Source organism: Petaurus breviceps, unplaced genomic scaffold (genome assembly GCF_028583685.1).
Source record: "Petaurus breviceps papuanus isolate PSGF00001 unplaced genomic scaffold, PetGlider_PUasm1.0 151, whole genome shotgun sequence".
In the NCBI taxonomy this organism is placed as follows: Eukaryota; Metazoa; Chordata; class Mammalia; order Diprotodontia; family Petauridae; genus Petaurus; species Petaurus breviceps.
In genome coordinates, this window is record NW_027185712.1 from 31081923 (window position 1) to 31098088 (window position 16166).

The following is a 16166-nucleotide window of genomic DNA, read 5'->3' on the forward strand; positions in this document are numbered from 1 at the left end:
TATCTATCTATCTATCTATCTATCTATCTATCTATCTATCTATCTATCTATCTATCTATCTATCTATCTATTCCATCCAGCTACCCTAATACTAAGAAAGGTCTCATGAGACAAATATCATCTTTCCATGTAGGAATGTAAACAGTTCAACTTTAATAATTCCCTCATGGTTTCTCTTTCCTATTTACTTTTTCATTTTTTTTCTTGATTCTTTATTTGAAAGTCAAATTTTCTATTCACCTCATCTTTTCAATAAGAATGCTTGGAAGTCCTCTATTTCACTTGAAATTCCATTTTTCCCCCCTAAAGTTTTAGACTCAGATTTTCTGGGTAGGCAATTTTTGGTTTTAATCCTAGTTCCTTTGACCTTTGGAATATCCTATTCCAAGCCCTCCAATCCCTTAGTATAGAAGCTAATAGATCTTGTGTTATTGTTTCCACAATACTTAATTTTTTTTTCTGGATGCTTGCAATATTTTTTCCTTGACCTGGGAAGTCTGGAATTTGGCTAAAATATGCCTAGAGTTTACTTTTGGGGATCTTTTTCAGGAGGTGATTGGTGGATTCTTTCCATTTTTATTTTACCCTCTGGTTCTAGAATATCGGGGCAGTTTTCCTTGATAAATTCTTGAAAGATGATGTCTAAGCTCTTTTTTTGAGCATGGGTTTGAGGTAGTACAATAATTTTTAAATTATCTCTCCTTGATCTATTTTCCAGGTCAGTGGTTTTTTTCAATGAGATATTTCATATAGTCTTCTATTTTTTTCATTATTTTGGTTTTGTTTAATAATTTTTAAAATTTCTCATAGAGTCATTAACTTCCATTTGCTCCATTCTAATTGTGAAGGAATTATTTTCTTTAGTGAGCTTTTCAACCTCCTTTTCCATTTGGCCAATTCTACTTTTTAAGGTATTCTTCTCCTCATTGGCTTTTTGGACCTTCTTTGCTATTTGTGTTAATGTATTTTTAAGGTGTTATTTTCTTCAGCATTTTGGGTCTTCCTTTAGCAAGTTGTTGACTTGTTTTTCACGATTTTTTCTTGGACACTCTCTTTTTTTTTTTTTTTGGTTTTTTGGGGTTAGGTGGGGTTAAGTGGCTTTCCCGACGTCATATGGTGTGTGTTTGTGTGTGTGTGTGTGTGTGTGTGTGTGTTAAGTGTCTGAGGCTGGATTTGAACTCAGGTCCTCTTGACTCCAGGGCCAGTGCTCTATTCACTGCACCATTTAGCTGCCCCATCACACTCTTATTTCTTTTCCCAATTTTTCCTCTACTTCTCTTATCTGATTTTCAAAATTCTTTTTAAGCTCTTCCATGGACTGAGACCAATTCATATTATTCTCAGAAGCTTTGGATATAGGAACTTTGACTTTGTTGTCTTCTTCTGGTCATATGTTTCAATTATCCTTGTCACCAAGAATGTACAAAAATACCTTTTCACCAAGAAAGCAAACTCCTACAGTCTGATTTTTTCCCACATTTGCTTATTTTCCCAGTCAATTACTTGACTTTTGAGTTCTTTGTTAAGTGAAGCATGTAATGTCCCAAGCTTCAGGGATTTTGAGCAGCTGTTTTCAGAGATATTTCTAGGGTCCTATAAGTAGTCAGTTCTTCCAAAGTGGTATGATCGAAGGAGAGACTATTGTGGTCTGTGCTGTGGTCTGTGAACAACCCAATCACTCTTTTCTGCCTTGGAGCTGTGAGGAGGCATCCCTCTCCTCTGTCACCACAAGCTCCACCATGACAGCCCTCCTCCTCACCCCACTACAGCCACACAGGATTGCAGCTCAGATCCAAGAAGAGGCAAAGCAAGAGAATCCTGTCTCATATTTAGCAATGGATCCCTGTATTCCTTCTCTGATCAGCTGTGCTATTCTCCTACTGTCTGCAGTTGGAGAGAGCTCCAGAAGCAGCAACTGCTGAGTCAGTGGCTGCCATGACCCTGAGGTTGGGATTAGGGCTGGAGCTGGACCACTCTCCTCTCTCACCCAGGTGAGAGATCTTTCCCACTGACCTTCAAAGCTATCTTTGGCATTTGTTGGTTAAGAAGTATGGTAAGTGGAGTGGCTAGATAGCCCAGGGAATAGAGCACCAGCCCTGTAGTCAGGAGGACCTGAGTTCAAATCCGGACTCAGACACTCAACACATACCAGCCATGTGACCTTGGGTAAGTCACTTAACCCCAATTGCACTGCCTTCCCCCCTCCAAAAAAAAAAAAAAAAGAAGTATGCTAACCACTGAAGCTGCCAGTCATCCATACCTTGAGGCCTGCTCCAACCCTGTCTATGCTGGCTGTACTCCACTCTCACCCTCATGTGATAGACACTTCCTGTGGGCCTTCTAGATTGTCTTTAACTGGAATTTTTTTTCAGTCTGTCATTTTGTGGCTTTTACTGTTTTAGAATGTGTTTAGAGTTATTTTTATGGGTATTTTTAGGGGCTTGGGGGGAGAGCTCAAGCATTTTCCTGCTTTTACTCTGCCATTTTGGTTCTGCCCCCCAGGATATGTTCTAGACAAATTGATGCACATACTGTCTCCTAAACTCAATTTTCCATCACTTGCCTCTGTGTCTTTGAAGACTATCCCACTTATATGGAATATATTCACTCACCTCTGCCTCTTAGAAGCCTGAATTTCCTTCAAGGCTCAGCTCAGGTACTGTGGTATCTCCTATGGAAAGCCTTTCATTCTGTTCCCATGGGTTATATCCTATTCCTACTATATTTAACTTGTATTTACTTAATTATTTAAATGTGTTATCCCCTTCCCACCCTCCCCCCAGCCCCTCCCCCCAAAAAACAACCCCAAAACAAGCCAAATATTTCCTTGATGCCAAGGACAATTTTTTTGTTTGACAATCATATCTTTTCCAGCAGGAATCTCCCCTAGATACAAGGTGTCCCAAAGGTCTTACTGCAGTTTTTAAGCTTTAATAGTTTTTGTAACTTTGAAAGGAAGATATTGGATTATTATTATCTAAAGAAAGATTTTATTCCATTTTCAAGTTGTCAAAGCTTTAAACATCATAATCTTGGGATGCTCTGTACACTTGGTCCAGTCCAGTGTTTTTTTTTTTTTCTGATTTTTTTTCCTTTTAATGCCATTTATACCGCACTTATAATTGAATCCAGGATTGTGATCTTAAAGCACAAGGAAGGTAGTTCTCAGAAATATTTTTGCACTGAAGTTTAGTGATAGTCTTTCTGGCCTTTAATATTATGATTTTTTTTTTGAAAAGTAACTTTAAAATTTAGAAATTTGAATTAACCTGTGTGCTTCTATCATCAACACTATTATGTTTATTTGTCTTCCTCTACAGCATTTATTTTAATTTAATAAGATTTACACAGTAGAAAAAATTAACTATTAAAGAAAGATACTGGATTATTGTTATTATTATTTAAAGCAACTTTTGACCCCATTTTCATTTTTTTCAAAAAACCAATTCATTTTTTAAAAAAAGATATTGGTATTTTTATTACAAAAATATTATTAGTTAAATCTAAAAAGTAAGGAGGAAAGATTTTGGAATAATTATCTGTTTAAGATTTGAAAGTAATGAAGATTCAGAGTCATATCACTGAAATGAGTTTATTGATTTCAGTTTATTCATTTACCAGATGTGTTATCAATCTGTTCTTTGTCGTAAGATGGTAAAATTAATCTGAGGTAAGGGGGAGAGGGTAAATTAAAGTGCTTTCATGTAATGAGAGATGCTCTGCATGTGTGCATGTTTATGAGAGAAGACAGAGAGAAAAGAGAATGAGGGACACAGATAGACAAAGATAGTGAGAGGAATTATCTGAGAAAGTGATATTATGGTGCTTTGCAATATAAGTATGATGAAAAAGAAAATAGATGGTCCTAAATTTCATTATCGTTCATGCCATTAAAATTGATTAGATTTTTTTCTCTTTTAATGTTTTATAATATTTCTACATTCTACTTTCTAATTAGATATCCTTCAGCATATTTTATGTCAAAATTATTTCATCACAATGTTGATTTTAATTTGTCCTTGAAATGATCAACTCTAATCTGTGTAGGAAAAGATAGGATGGAATAGAAGAAAGAGATCTGATCCAAAAGTCCAAAATTGTAGTCTGAGTTCTTTGACATATTAGCCATGTAGTGCTGGGCAAATCATTCAGCCTCCTGGAGCTCTAATTTCCTTATCTGTACATATGCCAATGCTTGCTTAAGGTTGTCCCCCTACAAAAAGAAAACAACAAAATCCAAATAACTTCATTTTTAATTTTTTTAATTTACTTATCTGTTTGCTTGTTGTACACCTCTCCAGGAAAATGGAAAGTCCCTATAAATAAGATATAGTTTCATTTAACTGTTCATTATCAGCAGCTTGCACAATACTATACTATTGTAGGTGATTAAGCACTGATTATCAAATTGAAGGGGGGGAGAGGGAACATTGTAATGATTATCTTCCTCACAATCATGATACCATTTTCTTGCTCTTATCTTTCTCTTTTTACATACTTAATGAGGAGAAAATAAAAGGTGATAGAAATGTGCCATATTCATTAATTTTATCTATATGTCTTTTATTGTTTATTTTGGTACATAGCATTTGTGGCTAAGGGAAATGATATTGGAGTGTGAAAGAAAATTTTCCATTATATTGCCTAGGTTCATTTCAGAAAACAATTTACTCAGAACAATTTTCCCTGGGGGGCTAATATATCCTACTTTTGGACTGCAGCTAGCAGTAGAGTGTAGGTGGGAAGGAAAGCAAAGACCAGAAGGAGGAATTGTTGAATTTTTTTCAATTATGTTGGAGTTAAATGTGGGAAATAAATGTGTTTGTGAAAGAAAAATCAAGTCTCATCATTTTTACATTTAAAACTTCAAAATTCAGCTAATAAGTAGTCTTCTAAGGGATTTAAAAAACTTTTTTTTGCTAGCAAAACACTCAGAGTTTAGTACTTAGTGCATCTTTGCATGTAAATTTAAAACTATTGCACTTGGACAATGAAGATGACATACATATGCGACTGATAATGACACTTGGTATTTGTTAAACACTGACTATGTGCTAGGCACTGTTCTAGGTGCCAGTATATGAAATACAATGAATGAAACAATTTTTACTCCCAAGGATCTTATATTCTAATGGAAAGACAAGAAGCACATGCGTAAGTCCATGCAAAATAAAAACAAAGACAATACATAGGAAGTATTTAAATATATAAGATAGTTGTTAGTGTAAAAGGGGGTGGGCTTAGCAATTTAAAGGGTCAGGAAAGGCTTCACGTTGAAAGTGATACTTGAGATGTAACTTGAAGGAAGAGAGGAATTCTATAAGGCAGAGGTAAGGAAAGAACACTTTCAGGAATGGGACCTTGGCATGGAAAGGGATATGGAGTGCCATTTGGAACTATTGCAGAAGGTTTGCATATCCAGATTGCCTGCTCCAAAATATCCTTTATAGACTGATTGTCTTCTATAGCTGTGCTTTCTTTTTTGACATTCCTCTATTTGCAAATTCTCATTTGTCCTCTGGATGAAACATATATTTTATGTTGGCTGGCCATGATTCACAGCCACCCAATATCACTGGGATAATTTTGGTGCTAAAAAGATAGAAAGTCTTTATCCACTTTCTTTTTCAAGCATGGTGAGTTATGTTAGAGCTCTGTGTCATTAAAAGAAAATAAAGAATACTTAAATGAGAATCTTCAAGGATGGTTTCCTAGAAGGCAACCAGCAAGATTTCCCCCAGATGTGAATTGCCAAAGAAAGAGATTATTGGCATGGATAGACCAATGTTCTGACAATAATAATAAATATCATATTACTTGTATATTTTCAATTGAACAAACTGTTAATTGTAAAATAAGAGAAGGAATCTAATAACTGTAAAACACTAAATCCTGCAAACTTTAGTGTTTACTTTAGGGCTAAATTGTAGCAAGTATTTGAAAGCCCTCTCATCTGATGGCAAGTGACAATCAGGATAATGATAAAGTTGTATGTAGGCATCTTATGCATTGATATAAAAATAAGCAGGATTAGCATTTCCACATAAAACTTGCCAAATGCAGTTGTCAAATTTGGTCTAAATGACGATGTATAAAAGTTTCTAGCTGTATAAAGTCTTCTCTCCTTTCTGCTTTCATTTCTATGTCTTTTTATTGCTGAGTACAATCATTTCTTATCAGTATTTCTCATTTCAGTGACTGCCTATAGAAACCTTTGAGGTGTGGAAAATAGATTTCAGGAACCTATATTGCATTTCACTTTATCTGGCGATAGAAAAACAACTATCAGGGCTACCTGGCTTTTGGCAGCAATGTAGTCTTCATTGGTTTCCTCCAAAATTTCCTAGGAAGTGGTATATGATATTACAATTAATTATCTTTTCCTAAAATATGAAAAAAATATTTTTCCTTTATCTAAATAGCTATAAGAACAAAAAGCTCACATTTCTGAGCAAAAGGAAGCTGAAAGAAGCAAAAAGAATAAAAAGAAAATACTGTTTCATCTCAATTAATATCTATTTCAGAATTTCTAACATGGAAGGCATAAGAATTCTAAATCAGGGGCAGCTAGGTGATGCAACGAATAGAGTACCAGCCCTGAAGTTAGGAGGACCTGAGCTCAAATCCATCCTTAGACACTTGACACCTACTAGCTGTGTGACCTTGGGCAAGTCACTTAACCCCAATTGCCTTGTCTTCCCCCCCCTCAGAAACAAAACAAAATAAAAAATAATTCTAAACGAGATGTCAAAACTTGCCATTAATTATCTCCATATGATTTCTTTTATGCCATTCCTAATTTCTATTCATGCAGTCAATACCTTCTTCCAGGTCCTTTCCCCTAGATTATAACAAATAGCTTCCTAATTGGTCTCCCTTCCTCAAGCTTCTCTCCAGTCCAGTTTACCCTCCACATAGTTGTCAAAGTGATTTCCTTTCCTTACAGAACTAGCCATATCATTAGCCTACTAAATAAGCTCTGCTTCCTCCTTATTGCCTTTTATTATAAAATAAAAACTGATTTATATAGTTTTTAATTCTTTACAACCTGACCCCAACCTATCTTTCCATCCTCAATGTCCATTATTCCTCCTCTCTTTCTCTGTTTTTCAGGCAGAGTAGCTTTCTATTTCTCTCATATGACACTCCCCTCATCTTTTTGCCTTTATATTGTTAGTTCCTCTCCCCCCCATACCCTGACCTGGAATGTATTCAATCCTCACCTCTAATATTACAAAATCCCTGTCTTCCATCAAATCACATTTCAAATCATAATCTTCTAAATTCTTTCCTGATCTCCCCAACTATAAGGACTATACCTCCAACAAAAACTTGAATTTAACTGCTTCGTATTTACTTTGTTCATATTTATTCTGCAAATGTACTTCTATCTGGAGTATCTGTTTCTTCCATTAGAGAATGTAAGCTCCTTGAGAGTCAAGATTATTTCATGCTAGGTATTTTTATCCTTTGCTCCTACCACAAGGCCTGGCCCATAGTGGTTGCTTAATATTTGCTGACAGATTAAATGTTAGCTATGTATTCTAAGTGTCTATCACCCTACCTAGAAATTCACCTGCTCTGGATTTCAGTAATACGTCAAATGTTTCCAAGGCTATAATAAGCTTACTCTTAAATTTTCCTGTTTTCTTTAAATACAGTGTCCACCTAGACTTTTTTCAAAAACAATTCTAAATGCTGAAATCATTTGGAACATGTGTATTATATACTTTCCCTGTACTTATCATTACTGACAACAGTTTAGCTTCTTAGTCAGTGGAAATGCAATAAAGTTTGGGAAAGTCTGAGTTCATACTAACTTCATGTTCACAAATACAAGCTAGATTATTGCTGCTACTTCTCATGTTAAATGGTTATCTATTGGGCAGCTAGGTGATGCAGTGCAGAGCACTGGCCCTGGAATCAGGAGGACCTGAGTTCAAATCTGGCCTCACACACTTAACACAAAAACTAGCCATGTGACCTTGGGCAAGTCACTTAACCCCAACTGCCCTCAAAAAAAGGTTTATCTATCTATCTATCTATCTATCTATCTATCTATCTATCTATCTATCTATCATCTATCTATCTATCTATCTATCTATCTATCTATCTATCTATCTATCATCTATCTATCTATCTACCTACCCTGTCTATACATACATGTACTCACATAGGGCCATAAGGTCATACATTTAGAGGAGGAAGAGCCCTCAGAAATCTAGTAAAACTTTCTCATTTGACAGATGAGGAAACCAAGCCTCAGAGAGTTATCAGGGTCAAAATTTGAACTAGATCATCCAACCCCCCAAATTTTTCATATATGCATACAGGTGCATATATAAATGTGTATATGCACATGTGTGTATACACTGATATTTACACATATACATTTAATATATGTGAATTTGTATGAATATGTTAAATTTGCATAATTTCCATAGTAATGTATGTGTATATAGTGTGATTAAGCATATGTACATATGTGTTGTGTTCATGTGTGTGCAAATATATTACAAGAGTAATGTTATGTGTGTATATAAATGCACATGCATACACAGAAAGTAATGTATGTATATTGAGATAGATACATAGATACATGTGTTTATATATATGGATAGGAACTGACAGAGACTAGACAGAAATTGGACCTGTGATTTTATTTGAGTAAAGAACTCTCTGACAAGGAAACTCCCTCTACTAATGCAGGCTGGTATTCTCTCTCCAACTTAAAATCCTAGAAATTTTTCGAGAGCATTGAGAGGTTAAGTTGCCCAGTTTCATAAAACCAGTATGAGGCAAAGTCAGTACTTTGAAACCAGATCATCCTGATGCCAAGGCCAGTGCTCTGTCCAGCACACCATGCTGCCTCCTGCATATTTATCTGTCTATGTATACATGTTACCCTCCCTTTTGACTAACCTCCAAACTTCTGCTCACAAGTTATATCTGCCAAGGGATGACTATCTCACGTTCAAAGCACTTTGTAGGTCCACATTCCTAAAAATTTAGCTTAAAATACCACAATATGCTCTTTACTTTGATTTTAGTTAACCAGAAAATATAATTAAAGACATTTATTGAAATGGTAGTAAAAACAGTGGCAACAAAAATCTCCCCCGTAAACCACTTTTCCACTAACACTTATAGAATCATATGAATCATATCATATTACATATAGAGTTCATGAGTATAGAGTTCACAAGTATGCATAGGGAACATGTGTCCAAGGCACATGCAAGGAGGGGCAATTCATACTCTGCTGTCCAGGGCTGCAAGTCTGCCAGAGTCCTTGTACTCATCTCTAAGCCACTAGATGTTGTTTCACTCCCTGCCTGTAGTTTAGTTTATGTTGTAGTTTAGGCTTAGCTGACATCTTGTCCTAGACCACTCCTAGTCAGTGTCAGAAATCTAATACATCTAAATAGTAATACATACTAATACCTGTAGGAGTTACAGGTCTAGGACCTGACATCTCCTAAGGAACATCCTAGCTCCAGTGCCAGACTGTCAATTCCTCTTACCAGTGGACTTGACTGCAGCTGGGCCCATGCTCCAGTAGATATTGCCATCCCCTTCTGTTGCAAGGTATCGTGGATGAAGAAAAGGGAGAGTGAATTCTCCCCCCTTGATGACTCTCTATAAGGTACAAAGGTAAAGAGTGAACTTTTCCCTAGAGTTGACTTTGAGGAAGGCCAGCTTGCTTTTTATCTAGACCACAAAGGATAATGCTTGTATGAATTTCACAGTCAATCTCTGAACATTCCCAGTGTTCCTCAATTGGCTTCATCCAATGGCCAGTACTTTAGGATTACAATGGTTCAATCAAGGAACTTTTTATTTTGTTTCTGTGTTATTTAGGTAGCCCCTTCAAATTATATTTTGGTATCATCTAGAAAAAACTTTGAACCCTTCTTTAAAAATATATTTGTATGTATATATATGTATGTATGTATATAAACATACATATATATGTGTGTGTATGTATTTGGAAAGATAGAAATCAACTTCTATGGTGCTGATTTCTTTATTTGTCTAACTATACATGGATATGGAATTTCACATGTATAATGTATAAAAATTTCCATTTGTCTAAATATATACATATATACTATACAAAAGCAGCATATAATATATACGTACTTATATATCTCTATGCATTTGTTACACACATGGAAATTGTTTTTTCTCTGTATTTGGATATTCCATATACATGTCCATATATGTGGGAAAATGTTGATATATGCTCTAATAATCATATTAGTAACAAGTGATATTTATGTAGATTAAGCTTTTAAAAATCCTTTAGTCACAACACCTCTGTGTGGAGGATTATACAGTTATCATTGCCTCCATTTTACATATGAGAAATTTAAGGCTAAGAGAGACTAAGTGACTTAGAGGTCATTGCTCTACATACATCTCCTTACTTAGTAAAATGGGACATTCATAGATCAAAAGCCAACTCATTCATAGATTAAAGGTCAACTAACCCTAACCCCCTCATTTTGCATATGAGGAAACTGAGGTTTAGAGAGACAAACTGACTTGTCCCAAGGCCACACACACACAGTTAAAAATGAGATTTTCGATCAGGTCCCCAGTTCCAAATCCTGTATTCTTTCCTTTTTTTTTTTTGGAGGGGGCAATTGGGGTTAAGTGAGTTGCCCAAGGTCTCATGGCTAGTAAGTGTTAAGTGTCTGAGGCCAAATTTGAACTCAGGTCCTGTTGACTCCAGGGCTGGTCCTCTATTAACTGCTCTACCTCCCACCCCCTCCTGTAGTCTTTTGATTGAATGGCACAACATTGCTTATGATCCAGAAACTGGTCTGAGTAAAACAATGATACATTTCTAAACACAGAGCTTTTAATTAGTATGAAAGTGTCTTATTGTAGAATCGGATAGGCTTGGCTAATGACCCTCAGCAATTTCAGAATAATAAGTAGCACACCTGACAGTTTACCTTGGGTAGATTAATTTAAGTAAAATTACCTGTGAGTGGTAGACAATGGTTTTAATGGGAAATTTGTTCCTACCTTAATACAAGATAATTTAAAATGTTCTTTTTTTTTCAAATTTGCTGAGTCTTCAATATCATCAAGAAGGTGAAGGGTACTGCTATAAGGCACAATTTTTTTCTCTTAGAAATATTTTAACTAGATAATGAGGGCATCTCCTGAATACTAATTGGAAATGGCTAATTTCTTAGGAAAGACCAAAGACTTTAATGGATTCCAAATATTATGGCAAGCTAATCAGTAAAAACTTGGGGCTCTTCTGTCTCTGGCACAGTAGCATTCCAAAAGTGATGGGTTTATTTCTCTACTTTATATGAATTAAAGAAAAATAATTTCTAAGCCCTTATGATGTGTAAGACCCTATAGAAGATACAAATGAGAACTAGACACAAACTACCCTCATGAAGCTTACAATCTAGGAGAGAAGTCAAGAATGCTGAGGTTACTCTAATATGCTATTGCAAATGAAAATGTAATTAAAAGTGGTATAAACAGAATTCTGTGGCAGTCCAAAGGAGATCAAGGAAGATTCAATAAAAGAATTGACATTTGTGGCAGACTTTGAAAAGTTAGTCAACTAGCATTTACTAAACACCTAAGAAATACCAGGGTACTGTGCCAGAATCTGACAACGCAAAGAAATGTACCAGTCCTCTAAATGAGGGCGTACAGAAGGCCCTCTAAGACTGTTAGCAAAGAGTGACATCAAGTATTTTTTAATTAAAGGTATGTACACCTAAGAGATCATTTCCCCCTTTCTCTATTTCATCTCATTATTTCTACAACATTGTTTCTGCTTTTGAGACTAGGTTTACGTCAGAATGAGTGAACTATCAGAAGACAAGAAGGTTACCAAGATGAAGGGATAGATAGAATATATCAGTGGGGAAATAATTGCACATATCTTGAATTCTCTTTCATATTATCCACAATTATTGTAACTCTATGCTATGGTCACAATATTAAACACTCAAATATCTGCTCCCCCACCCATCTTCCTACCACTGCCGTTGTTAAAGATTGTTAGAAAAGTGAGTTCTGACCTTTGTACAAGTTAGCAGATGTGAGCAATGATAAGAATTCTTTCTTTGGTCTCCTAATGTTAACTGTGGCAAGTGTCTTGAAATTGCAATTAGTCTGGGGAAGCCAAAACTTGCAGCTGCTACCCAAATCACAATCTCTCCCCATGTACCCTAGTTTGAGATTTATGAGCCATATAGTCCTATGAGAAAACAATGGTTATAACTACTGCTTTAACAATCATGCCCTCATCCTCGTTGTCCTCTAATACAATGTATCCTATAAGTCTAAGTGCAGTTTTAGACTTTAGTAGCTTGAAGTAGCAAGAAAGGACGCCTAGAAAATCTCTAGAAATTGTGAGCAAGTTCAAAAGTGACAATCCATTTAGTCAAGCTTATAATAACAAAAGCAAGAAAAATAATTGAGGACTGAAGATTTCAAAGAGAAACTAAGAAAAAATAAAACTCAGCTATATACAGGTTGGACTGTAATAAAAATATATTTTAATAATCTGCAAACTAATTTCATCATCAGAGTTTTAATTAGCAAAACCACTCTGCTAGGTGCTATGTTCTATACACCTGCAGACCGTTAATTATATGTTCCTCCTGAAGGATTGTCACAGGGGAGAAAAGGGATTCCATAATAACTCCAAATTTATTTTGCTAATTTCAGCAGAAAAGTGTATGAGTGGATATGTCTTTTTTTAAAAAAGTAAAAATGTGAAATATGGTAGAAAGAGTACCTGGAATGATCAACACCTTCTTTTCATGCACTCAAAAACTTTCCTCATATAAGATTCATAATGATGAAAAAATTATGTCTACATACACCTGGGTTCCAGAAAGATACCAAATAAAAATGTCTGCTTGCTAAGTCATTAAAGAGGTGCCTTGCATTTCTGTAAGAGAGCAACACCTCTGAATCTCAAAGGATGCTGGTTTTCCTCCTGGCAGCAGACTTTCTGGTGATTCACTGATGAATCAGTCCCATTAAGATCAATATTCTGTTTAGCAAGGTTCATCTCTTCCTATCACTGTACCCATTGAATGCACTTGGCTGGTTCCAATCACTGACAGTTTGTGAAAAAAAAAGTAATGATGCTGAGTGATCAGGGCAAATCCAATGCTATTTTCTGTAATTGAGATTAACCAGTAAGTCAATTTTCTTGTCAGAGACTGAAAGCAGATTTTTTTTCCTTATTGGTTTAAAAATATGTTGGCATTTCTAAGGAAAGTGTATAGTAGTGATGTAGTGAAAATGATGCAGCTAACCACATGAATTCAGATTCCAATGCGAAAAGTCATTTAAACTCCTGCAGAAGTTTTATTTTTCCTTTCCTTGTGTCTTTTCAATCACAAAGAAGGAAAGCCTAGCCACTCATGTTCAGAGTCAATTTTTTCATAGGATCATTAGAATTTAGGTTATTTTTTAAATGTTTCCATATTTTTTTCCTTCTTTCAATAAGTCAATCAAGTTTCATATGTTTTTATTGTTGTTTACAATCACAAGCTTTTTGTTAGAAAGTACCTGTATTTAGGAAGAAAGGCAATTTTTCAGTTATAATCTGCAACCATTTCATCATAATTCTAGAAGTATTCATTAAACCTCTGATATGTGCCTTTATCACAGGGGAGAGGAACATGGGGGAAGAAATTCTAGTCCATATCCAAGAGAAGTTTATGGTTTACTCAGGGGCTAGACCAGTTGCACAGATAAGTAGAAGTCAAGGTCACATGAGATTTGTCCTTCATTCTAGAAGAGAACCATGACATCAAGGAAATGATATGACTTGAACAAGGGAGGGTTGTGTAGGGTCATCAGCCTCACTTTCTCCTTCAGAGTCATCTGGGTCCTGTGGTCAGATATCTATCAGGATGACTAGAGATGGCCCAGGATGCAGTGGGAGACCTTGGCACTTTTTATTTTTATCCTTTTTATTTTTGTTTTTTGGAGGGCAGAAGGCAGGGCAATTGGGGTTAACTGACTTGCTCAAAGTCACATGGCTAGTAAATGTTAAGTGTCTGAGGCTGGATTTGAACTCAGGTCCTCCTGGCTCCAGGGCCCGTGCAATATTCACTATGGCACCTAGCTGTCCCTAAACTTGGTCCTTTTTAGCTAAGGTTTTTCCAGGCTCACACTTTGAGTGATGCAATGCTCATTCAGTGAATAGGCCTTTTAAAAGAAGTGAACTTTTTAAAGAAGTGAATCTAGGAATTTAAAAAAAGAAACAAACATGTAAATAATAAATAAATAAATAAAATTGGTAGGGGAAGACCTTAAGGGTTGCTGGTCAAAAGAGAAACAGTTGTTATTTAAATTCAGTCTGAGCCAAGAGGGCCCAAAAAATAACCATTGAGTGGTGCTTGGGCAAAGATCTATTTCTGTCCTATCAATGAGATCCAGAATGATTTGGGTTTGAGGACTGGTCTTTGAGAAAGAAATCTAGTAAGCAGACCGCAAGTTAACCAGGTAGCTTTTGGCCATCAAAATTTACCTTTCTTTGAGCAGAACACCATCAGGTAGAGAAAGAGAAAAGGGGAGGGCAAGGGAAGAAAGAGGAAGAGCTAAATTACTGAGCTGGAACTGGCTAGTTGGGTCCTCATTCAGGCAACTCAGATTACTCCGGGTGGTGGAAGAGTATGTTATGGGCAAAAGAGAGCTCTAGATTAATCTCATTGGGAGAATTTAGGAGGGAAAAAGTTAATTAGATAAGAGAAGGCCTGTACAGAGAAGGAGACACCTAAACTAAGACCTAAAGGATGATATAATGATTCTGAAACAGGAGGACTCCTGATATGGGTAGCATATTGATTGTTAATTCAGAAATTAAAGGAGAGATGACATGCCAGTTCAGTTAATAGCTGGTAGTTCAACTGGCTGAAATATTGAATCCTTGAAGGAAAGCAATGTGATAAAAGTCTCAAAAGGTAAATTGAAGCCAGATCATTGAGGGAGTGTCTTAAAAGACAGATTAGTGACAAAGTAAAAAGGGCCAGGACATCCCACTGCATCCTGGGTCATCTCCAGTCATCCAGATGAATATATGGTCACTGGATCCAGATGGCTCTGGAGGAGAAAGTGAGGCTGGTGACCTTACACAGCCCCTCTCATTCAAATCAAAGTCAACTTATAAGTCATGTCATCATTTCCCTGATGCCATGGTCCTCTTTGAAAATGAAGGACAAACACAACATGTGAGGAGTCCGAGTTGCCTGAATGAGAACTCAGTCAGTTGTGTAACTCAACCTCTCCTTCTCCCTCTCTTTCTCCTTCTCTTCTCCAAAGGAAGGTAAATTTTGATCACCAGAAGCTGCCCAATTAACTTGGGGTGCACTGGCTAGATTTCTTTGTCCCTCCTTCCTTCCTCCCTTCCTGTCTTGTTCTTTCTATCTTTTTCTCTCTTTTTTTCTCTTCTGCTCTCTCTTTCCTCCTTCCTTCCTTTCTTCTGTCCTTCCTTCTTTATTCCTTCCTTTCTTTCTCTCTTTCTCTCTCTCTTCCTTCCTTCCTTCCTTCCTCCCTCCCTCCCTCCCTCCTTCCCTCCTTCTCTCTCTCTCTCTCTCTCTCTCTCTCTCTCTTTCTTTCTTTTCTTTCTCAAAGACCCATCCCATTTTACTATGGAGCTCTTAGATTGGATCACAAAAATACCTGCCTGAGCTCCATTTATGGCTTTATTTTGGGCCCTCCTGGCTCAGAGTGAATGCCAATAGTAACTGTTTCTCTTTTGACTGGCAACCCTGAGGGTCTTTCCCTACCACTATGATTTTTTTTTAATTCAAGGGGCCATCCCTTGACTCACTTCTTAAAGAGTACTACTCACTAAATGGGCCTTACCTCACTCAAAGTGAAAACCTGAAAAGGTCCAGGGTCTCCCATTGTATCCTGGGCTATCTATAGTTGTCCTGCTGAATATCTGGCACTGCACCCAAATGGTTCTGGAGGAGAAGGTGAGGTTGTTGACCTTGCACAGCCCTCCCTCACTCAAATCAAAGCCAACTACAGGGGGCAGCTGGGTGGCGTAGTGAATAGAGTTCAGGTCCTGGAATCAGGAGGACCTGATATGGCCTAAGACACTTCACACACACACACACACACACACACACACACACACACACACACACACACAC

The 16166-nt window shown here is 36.6% G+C and overlaps 1 protein-coding gene across 1 annotated transcript in view; it reads left to right on the forward strand.

Moving 5' to 3' along the window:
- Positions 1–16166, forward strand: part of ADCY2 (adenylate cyclase 2) — a 586315-nt gene that overhangs the window by 292178 nt on the left and 277971 nt on the right. The gene's annotated exons all lie outside the window — the stretch shown is intronic.